Source organism: Elephantulus edwardii, unplaced genomic scaffold, assembly GCF_000299155.1.
Source record: "Elephantulus edwardii isolate Elephantulus edwardi_28Jun2011 unplaced genomic scaffold, EleEdw1.0 scaffold00242, whole genome shotgun sequence".
Taxonomy (NCBI): Eukaryota; Metazoa; Chordata; class Mammalia; order Macroscelidea; family Macroscelididae; genus Elephantulus; species Elephantulus edwardii.
In genome coordinates this window covers 866911-876221 of record NW_006399992.1, presented here as the reverse complement: position 1 = coordinate 876221, position 9311 = coordinate 866911, and the positions used below count along the sequence as shown (strand labels likewise).

At 39.7% G+C, this 9311-nt stretch overlaps 1 pseudogene; it reads right to left on the bottom strand.

Moving 5' to 3' along the window:
- Positions 1–2657: 2657 nt before the first annotated feature.
- On the bottom strand, positions 2658–3725 carry LOC102858723 (annotated as a pseudogene).
- Positions 3726–9311: the final 5586 nt, after the last annotated feature.

Below are 9311 nucleotides of genomic sequence, written 5' to 3'. Positions count from 1 at the left end.
CCAGTGACAGTTCCAAAACAAATACAAAGGCACACCACTGGCCCTGGTGTGAAGACGAATTTGCTATTAAATATCACATGCAAGCAAAATACGGCTGAAGATCATTCAAAAATGGCCAGAACAATACATAGATAGTGAACTGCCAGACATTCAAGCAGGATTTGGAAGAGGCTATGACACCAGAAATATCACTACTGACGTCTGATGGATCCTGACTGAAAGTAAAGAATATTAGAATGTCTATTTGTGCTTTATTTACTATGCAAAGGCATTTGACTGTTTGGATCATAACAAGTTGGGGCTAACACTGATAAGAATGGGAATCCCAGAGCACTTAGTTGTTCTCACATGAAACCCATACCTGGGCCAAGAGGCTGCTGTGCAAATAGAGCAGGGAAACATTGCATGGTTTAAAAGTAACAAAAAAGTGCATCAAGCTTGTGTTCTCTCTCCATATCTATTTAATCTGTATGCTGAGCAAATTATTCAATAAGTTGGACTCTATGAAAAGGAATATGACATCAGGATTGGAGGGAGACTCATCAGTAACCTGCATTATACAGATGACATAACCTTGCTTGCTGAAAATGAGGAGGACTTGAAGCATTTGTTGCAGAAGATCAAAGGATGCAGCCTTCAGTATGGATTGCATCTCAATGTGAAGAAAGCAAGATTCTTACCACTGAACTGATAAGCAACATTGTGATGGATGGAGAAGAGACTGCAACTGTCAAAAACTTCAATCTAACTTCAATCCACAATTAAGATCATTGGTTCAAGCAGTTGGGAAAGAAGAAGACACGCAGCACTGGGAAAGTCTGCAGTGAGGGACCTCTCCAAATTATTGAGGGGTAATGATATCAGTTTGAAGATTAGGGTACAGCTGATTCAGGCCATGATCTTGCCGATCTAAGAGCTGGACAAAGAATAAGAATAACAGAAGAAGAGTTGAGACCTTTGAGCTATGGTGGTGGATGTGCCACGGATGGCTAAAAGAACAAAGAAATACATCTTGGAGAGGGTGCAGCCAAAGTGTTCTTTGGAGGCAAGAATGGTGAGGCTTTGCCTCACATATTTTGAGCATGTTGATAGGAAGAGCTATTCCTTGGAGAGGTACATCATGTTCGGAAGGATGGAGGTCAGTGAAGGACAGGAAGACTCTCATCCAGGTGGACTGATGCAGTGAATGCTGCAATGGGCTTTCGTGTGCCAGGAAGTATAAGGATGACACAGGATGGGACAGGGTTCAGATTTGTTGTTCACAGGGTTGCTATGAGTTGTTCGACTTGATGGCACCTAACAACAACAACACAACAGTTCCATAATTTCCCATTAACAACCGACATCATATTTGCCCATATTGAAATTCACCTTGCAAATATTCTGACAACTAAAACATCCAAGACTGGTTTCCTTGGAGTAAATCCCCACTGGTTATGTATTTCATAATTCAGCAGAGTTTACTATCATATGTAAACCAAGAAATTCCACTGTGTACTCCTTCTTTTGGATCAATTATGTAAATAAGACCTGAGGGACCCCACTGTTTACACACCAACTGGAGATAAGTTTTTTTCCTTCAACTTTTGTGTGTGGTCTTTAAGACAGGAAGATTCATGGTGCCCACTCTGCCACATGGTTAACATTCACATGGCCTCTCTGTGCCTTGTTTTCTCATCTAGAAAATTCAATGACTGATGCATTTCAGCTATAAAATTCTGTCTATACAAAATGTTACAGCTGCATCCTGAATTCCAAGGGGACTGCTACTTTGACATAGCCATAGAACACTTAAGAGAACAATATCTAAGTGTTTTCAATTCTTTTCCCATTCAAGAGATTTCACAAATTCACATAATATCCCGTCTTCCCAAAGAAACAGCCTTCATCTCCAGAGACCTGAACGATTACCTGCATGCAGCAACAGTACAGAAACAAGAACAAGAAAGACAGCACTCTATTAGGGGATCAGGACACAAAGGATATTCTTTTTTTAAAAAAAAGTTTATTTTGTTATTTTTTGTGTGTGTACCGTCAAATCAGATTCACTGGTTCAGGAGGAGACTGTCCCTCCTTCTCCAGCAAAGCATCTGGTGGATTCGAACTGCAAGCCTCTGGGAATGCAGTGCAGCTTCTTGACAATGGACATTCTTTTTGTTGTTGTTGTTTTTGTTTTAGAGCCAATTTATTTAGACAACTAAAAACAATTAGATGATGTTCAGAAGCTGTGTACAATGAAAAAGAAATTAAACCAATTACTTTATAATGTATATCCCCTCTTCTTTACAAGTAAAGCAAAAGTCTCTCTGCTTTAAGGGAAAAGTCAGAAAAATATGCCATTATATTTTTTTTCTTCATAATAACATAAACAGCTACAAGAAAACTAATTGTAATAAGAGGAATTGGATGTTGGCTTGCACATATTCATTCTTAAGGACAGCAGGCTGTCGTACTACAAGAGCATGAATCCACCTGCCTTCTTGTGATACTCTTGGGTTTTCACTTACAAGTTAGTTCCAGTGCTGGAGCTAATGCATATTCCCCTTTATTTACTGCGCACATTTGCCTTAAGCAAAGAGTAACCCCGGTAGGCTGATGCTTTCTCTCTGCTTGTTTAGTCCATAGGTTGTATATTCTCTGTGGCATATGCCTGATGCTCAGGCTTTGACTTCAGGAGTAGAACTATAGATGGAATCTGAATTCTCTGAAGCAATTTCCTCTAGTTCTTCTTCTGTTGTTTCTGGAAAACTGATCTTGGGTTTTGCCAGCTCACCACTATCTTCAGGAAGCACACATTTCCAAAGGCCTTATGTTTTTCCTACAACAGTTTGCCATAGTCTCAATGTTCCATCTTCAGAACCACTGGCATAGAGTTCTCCATCAGGACTAAATCTCACACAGTGAATAGGACCAAAATGCCCTTTGTAAGATTCTAGTTTTTCTCTACTATTATAATCATACTTATAAAGTTTAAAATCTTCACCACCTGCAACAAGAAATTCTTTTTCAGGATGAAGAGATGCAGAATTGATGGTTGCAGGAGCTTCAAAAGACTTAATTGGCTCCAAACTTACTGCACTATGAAATGCAATAGATCGTCCATAGGTTATTACCAAGATCTCTCCCTCAGGAATATATTCCATACTGCTAACAGACATATTAAAAGTTCGAGATTTCACTTCTGTCATAGTAGCCTGATCCCAAAGGCGGACAGTTTTATCATCAGCTGAAAGAATCTGTTTATCCTCACTGCACCACAGAGCCTTTTTTATACCAGAAGTGTGACCACTGATTTCCCTAGGTTCTGCTTCAGGTTTGTTCAAGTCATAGATGCGTAACAGTTTATCTTGTCCCCCAGTTAACAAATAATCACTATCCTGAGTGAAATCCACAGTCTTGACAATATGTTTATGAGCCAGGGTCATCAATTCATCTCCTGAGACAGCATCCCACACTTTGGCTGTGAAATCTGCAGCTGCAGTGGCTGCTTTGGTGGCATCCTTATTCAATGTTGCACCCCAAACAGCACCCTTATGACCCAAAAATGTTCCAATCCAGTCTCCAGTATCTCCCTGGCGCAGCATAGGTTTTCTATCTTTGCAAGCGCTGATTAAGAAATAGCCGTGGCCCGAGCAGGTGAGCGGGGTCTGCCTCAGTGCCATGGCGGCGGCCGACGGAACGATCCGGCTGCGGAGCTGGGGGGTCGCGGCTCTGACAATGGACATTCTTAAAAGATTAAGAATCAATACACATTTACATCCAAACCAAGCAGTTTACATATATTTAATTTGTTAAACAGATGCAGCTTATCTTTAGAATTTAGCATTAAGTTACCTAGGATTTTTGTACTATCTGCATCAGAAATTATTTGGGATGGTAATTTCTCGAATGTCTTCTCAATGAAGAAATGGGAAATCTTAGGTAAGAAATTACATCAATGACAAACTAAAGCTCAGTTTTGGGAAAAGGTTTGTTTCTAAGCCCTTAACTGAACTATAATGCTGTCACTAAATACTTCTCATAAAATAACCAAAAAGAAAAGAAAAGGAGCTTAACCTGAGTGGAAACCAAGTTCAGGTGGTTTTTGCCGGTAACAGTTATCCCACATACTGCTTTGCAAATTTCAAAAGCAACTCTGATCTGGCAAGCTTCAGATTTGCATAAAACATCAGAAACTCTCTTTCAGATGTCTAAATAGAATTACAAAGACTCCAGAGGATGGAGTACAGATTTCTGAAGCTTGCAACACACTCAAAGCAGTTTTGAAAGGTTACCTCAGGTACAAACAACGCAAGAGCTTAAGGCAGCATGGACTGGCCATAAACAGTTTCCTCAGAAGCTCCTAACCTGAAGGCTAACCAGCTCAGCTCCTGAAACTCATCCCCATCACTCAGAACCCCAACTCAAAAATAACAGCAGCAATGCATACTACTGTATTTTATACAGCACCACTGTGAAGAATGATTATAGAACTTATAGCAAAGTTATCCTCTATTCTTCTCTAATATGAAAGAAGACAGAATCAAGAATTAAAGTCTTAACAGGCTAGAATATTGGAGCAAAATAAGCAGGATATAATTCAACAGGAGTGAAACATTTTTAAAAACTTTACACTTCACAATTTCTGCTACCTCCGCCCTCTGCCCCCCGCAATAGACAACAGACATAGCATCTTACAAAAAAAGTATCTTTGAGTTTTGACTGTACACAATCTATATAAGAATCTGCTTGGAGAAAAAAAAGCACTTGTAAATTTAAGCTACAGTATATAGTTGTGTGTACCTTTCTCAGGAAACAGCTTTCCTACCAAGTGACTTCTTTGTTGGCCTGATCACACCTCGAATACCACATTCAATTATAGGTACGATTACTTTCTTGGAGAAATGCTAACAATAGCCGATAACCTAAAAACCATGTCCTATATAGGGCTCCAACTTATCAGACATCATGAGGATGACATAGAGCAGGGCAAGGTTGAGATGTGCTGTTCAAAGTGTCACTATGAGTCACCACATTGTCATAGTACATTCCAAAGGCTGTTGTTGTGTGGAAGCAGGTCGTTCCAGAGGAATAGAAGCAGTGGAAGAAAGTTTAAAGGAGGAAATCTTTTCTAATAATAATAAAGGAAGTCTTTTCTAGCCCAAATGAGGAAGACTTTTCTAGTTAACACAAACTGTACAAATTTGTAATGGAATGTCTTCACAAGTATACAGTTCTCTGATCTCAGAGGAATTTAAATAGAAGCTGGCTAGGAACTATAAGAGTTCAACAGTAAAGCAAGTGAAGAAGTTAAACCAAGTCTGGGAGTGGGCAGGTCAATCAACTGGCATAACAATACCCATTACCTTCAAAACAATTTGACTCCTTGTGACCCCAAAGATAGAACAGAACTTCCCCATAGGGTTTTCAAAGCTATAAATATTTATAAATTAGATAATAAATGTTTTCTAAATTTAAAAATGGACTGCCTTGTATTTCCCCTACAAAGGAAATCACTGATCTTCTGGTTAACAGTTCATTGCTCAATTCACTGTGCCACAGGACTCATTTGACATAACCCTTTCTTATTGCTATCCAGATAGCTCAAATTCATAGCTGGCCCTCAATGGATTTCCAAAGCTCCATTCTGAGTCACACAGACGGAGACTACGCATCTTTCTCCCCACAGAGGCTGGTGGATGTGGACCAGCAGAGAAGCATGGCCTTTGGATTAGCAGCACAACTCTGTATGGGCTACAACACTGGAGTTCCTTTCTGGCATTCTTAAAATCAATGTTTTACATCCTTATTTAGAGAGTAGTCTAGGATGTGTGTGTAAGGAAATTTGGAAGACCTGACCAACTGCCTGGAAGTGGTCCATATTTGTTCCCATTCCCAAGAAAGATGAGCCAACAGAATGTGGCAACTATAAAACGTGCAACAGTGAATGAATGGGGAAAAGAATTAAATGGAAAGAATATGCTGTAAAATATATATATGTTGCATTAAAAAATCATTAATAAAAAACTTAATTAAAAAATATCATTACTACCATTTGCAAGCAAAATATTGCTAATGATCATAAAAGATGGTTAGAGCAGTAAGCACACTGACAGAGAACTGAAACAGCTTGAGGATGGGTTTAAAAGAGGCCACAGCATGAGGGCTGAAAGTAGAGAACATCAGAAGAATGCCCATTTGTGCTTTACTGACCAAGCAAAGACATTTGACGACGTAGATCACAACAAATTATGGCTAAAAGTGAGAAGAATGGGAATTCTGACCAAGAAGCTGTTATCCAAACAGAGCAAAGGAACATATCCTGGTTTAAAATTAAGAAACGTATGCGTCAGGGCTGTATCCTTTCTCCACACCTATCCAATCTGCATGCTGAGCAAATCATTCAAGAAAATGGACTCTATGAAAAATAATGTGGCATCAGGATAGGAGGAAGACTCATCACTAACCTGTGTTACGCAAATAGTATGGCCTTGCTTGCTGTGAGAAGGACTTGAACTACTTGCTGTAGAAAGTGAAATACTACAGCCTTCATTATTAATTACATCCTAAAATCAAGAAGATAAAAATCGTCACTACCAGCCTGATAGATAATATCATGCTAGATAGAGAAAAGAGTGAAACTGTCATTGATTTCATCTAGCTTAGATCCACAATTAACACTCTTGCTACCAACAATCAAGAAGAAATCAAAACACAGACTGCATTGGGCAAGTATGCTGTCAAGAAATCCAAGGTGCTGAGGAGTAATGATGTCAATTTGAAGACTAAAGTGCACTGGATTCAAGGCATGGCCTTTGGAATCACTTGCTATATATCTGAGAGCAGGGCAATGAATGTCTCTGAGGCATGATGTTGGAGATGTGAATATCCCATGGACTGTCAAAAGGATAGACAGGTCCTGGAGAAGGTGCAGCCAGAGCGTTCCTTAAAGGAAAGGATGGTGAACTTCGTTTCACATACTTTGGGCATGTTTTAGGAGAGGTTATTCCTTAGAAAAAGGCATATTGCTTGGAAAGATGAAGGTTCACTGAAAGAGAGGCAGACAGTGTCTATAGCAATGGACTGGAGTCAAAGAAGAGGATAGAGCACGATAGGGCAAAGTTCAGATCTGTTGTTCAAGTCTCTCCAAGTTGCACTCAACTCGGTGGCACGTTAACAACAAGAAAAAATACGCTCAACTCTGAGGACATAAATTTTTTAAATCCATTCATTTAAATTTGTTAAAGCTCTAACTTAATGGTAGGGAGTTGAAATCCCATCCCAAAGATAAGTGAATCCACTTAGCTTCCCTGAGGGATAAAGATGGGCAATCTCTTTCCATGTATTTTACTGCCTCTGAAAATCCACTGGAGGGTTATATATATATTGTTCTGACTTGACAGTACATAACAACTACAAGATATGAGGGGGGGAAATGTTAAAGCCACACATTAGTGGTATTTCTTTTACAGCAGTACTAGATAAGACAGAAAGCAGAGTGTTGTTGTTGTTATGTGCCGTCGAGTCATTTGCAACTCATAGCGACCCTATGTACAACAGCCCTAAACCCTGCTCTATCCTGTGCCAATCGCATTGCTCTGACACACCCATCCCGATTACCCTGGTCACTGAATCAATCCATCTCATAGAGGGTCTTCCTCTCCTGCGCCGTCCCTCCACTATCCCAAACATGATGTCCCTTTCCAAGGACAAGTCCCTCCTTGCAACATGCCCAAAGTATATCAGACGAAGCTTCAGAATCCTTGACTCCAGGGAACATTCTGGCTTCACCCTCTCCAGGACAAACCTGTTTGTTCTCCTAGCAGTCCATTTCAACAGTCTTCTCCAGCACAACTCAAAGGCATCAATTCTCTTTCTATCATCCCTATTCACTGTCCAATTCTCCAATGCATAGCTAACCTAAAAGCAGCATGCTTCTGGTAGTACTAGAAGCTCCTTAGGAGAAAATCAGGCAGTCTCTTTTCATTACAATGTACATACAGCCTTGGAAACTTGATGAAGGGTCACTATGAATTGGAACTGATTCAAAGGCAATGAATCAAGTTCTATGAGAAGGAATTAAATTGGTACTCATTACTCTAATGCATAGATGAAAAGTTTAGGAGACAGTGAGAATAAGCAAATAGGAGCAAAACACCTAGAGCATAATGAGAATAATGTAACTATTGTCACTGGACATTGTGTGTGTGTGTAGAAACTGCTGAATAAGAGCATGCTGTTTTGATTTTTTTGTTGTTCTTTTTTTTCCAGCACTCCCAAAAATTAATTGCTGTCAGTTTTGTGCTATTTAACTCATAATAGCTCCAACCCTGGAAAACCTTTAATAAAAGACCAAAGATTACTATGCTCCAGAGTAAAACCTGAGTATGTAAATAGTATGTTTTGTAAAAATACAAACAGACTTTTACATTAAAGGTGGTAGGTGAGGTGTTAAACCAGGGTTTCCCTAAAACCCTTTCCAAGTCTGATTTCTTTAGTGTTATTAGTTCTGTATTGTATCATTTGACTAGCTCATCTGGAACTATCAGTGCCAAGATTTGACAGATCTTAGCCAATCAGGCCTGAACACAGCAGAAGTCTCCTCAGTTGGCTTCATAACCTTTATTCCTCCCCATACGTCAAGAATTATTGTTGTTGCTGTTGACTGTAGTCGAGTCGAGCACGACTCATAGAGACCCCACGAACAAAAGACCTGACACCTTTCTTTAAGTATGGTTGTGTCTCAAAGTTCATAGAGTTTCCAGAGGCATGTTGTTTAGGAAGTGGAAGCCATTCCTGCTTGCTCAAGGCTTATACTGAGCAAATTTTCTCTTTTCAAAATGCCACAGTGGTGTTCTAAGTCAAGATTTCTCAACTTTAGGATTACTGCTATTTTAGATGGCATTATTCTTTACTATCTCATACATTATAAGATCTTGAGGTACGAGGGGGCTTTACAATTAAATCATCTAGTACATGTCTTCAATTTACAGATTAGTAACTGAAGCTCTGATGAGCATTGTGTAGTCCATAGCATATGGCAATGCCAAGCAGAAGACTGAATCTCTGGCAGTTTAAAACCCTCAGTGGCTCTGAAAGACAAAGATGGGAAGTCTCTTGCCACTGTAATTTATAGCCTTGGAAACTCCAGGGAGGGTCACCATGAGTTGGATTCAACTCACCTACACTAAGCTGGGTTTATCTGAATCCTGGTCACACAGCTGGGTAAGAGAGGCACTCTAAAGACCCCCAGGTTTTAGGCTTCCAAGCTAGTGTTCTCCACCAGCACAATGTTTGTAAGTTGTGGTTCTGGTTGTTTTGATTTTTTAAAA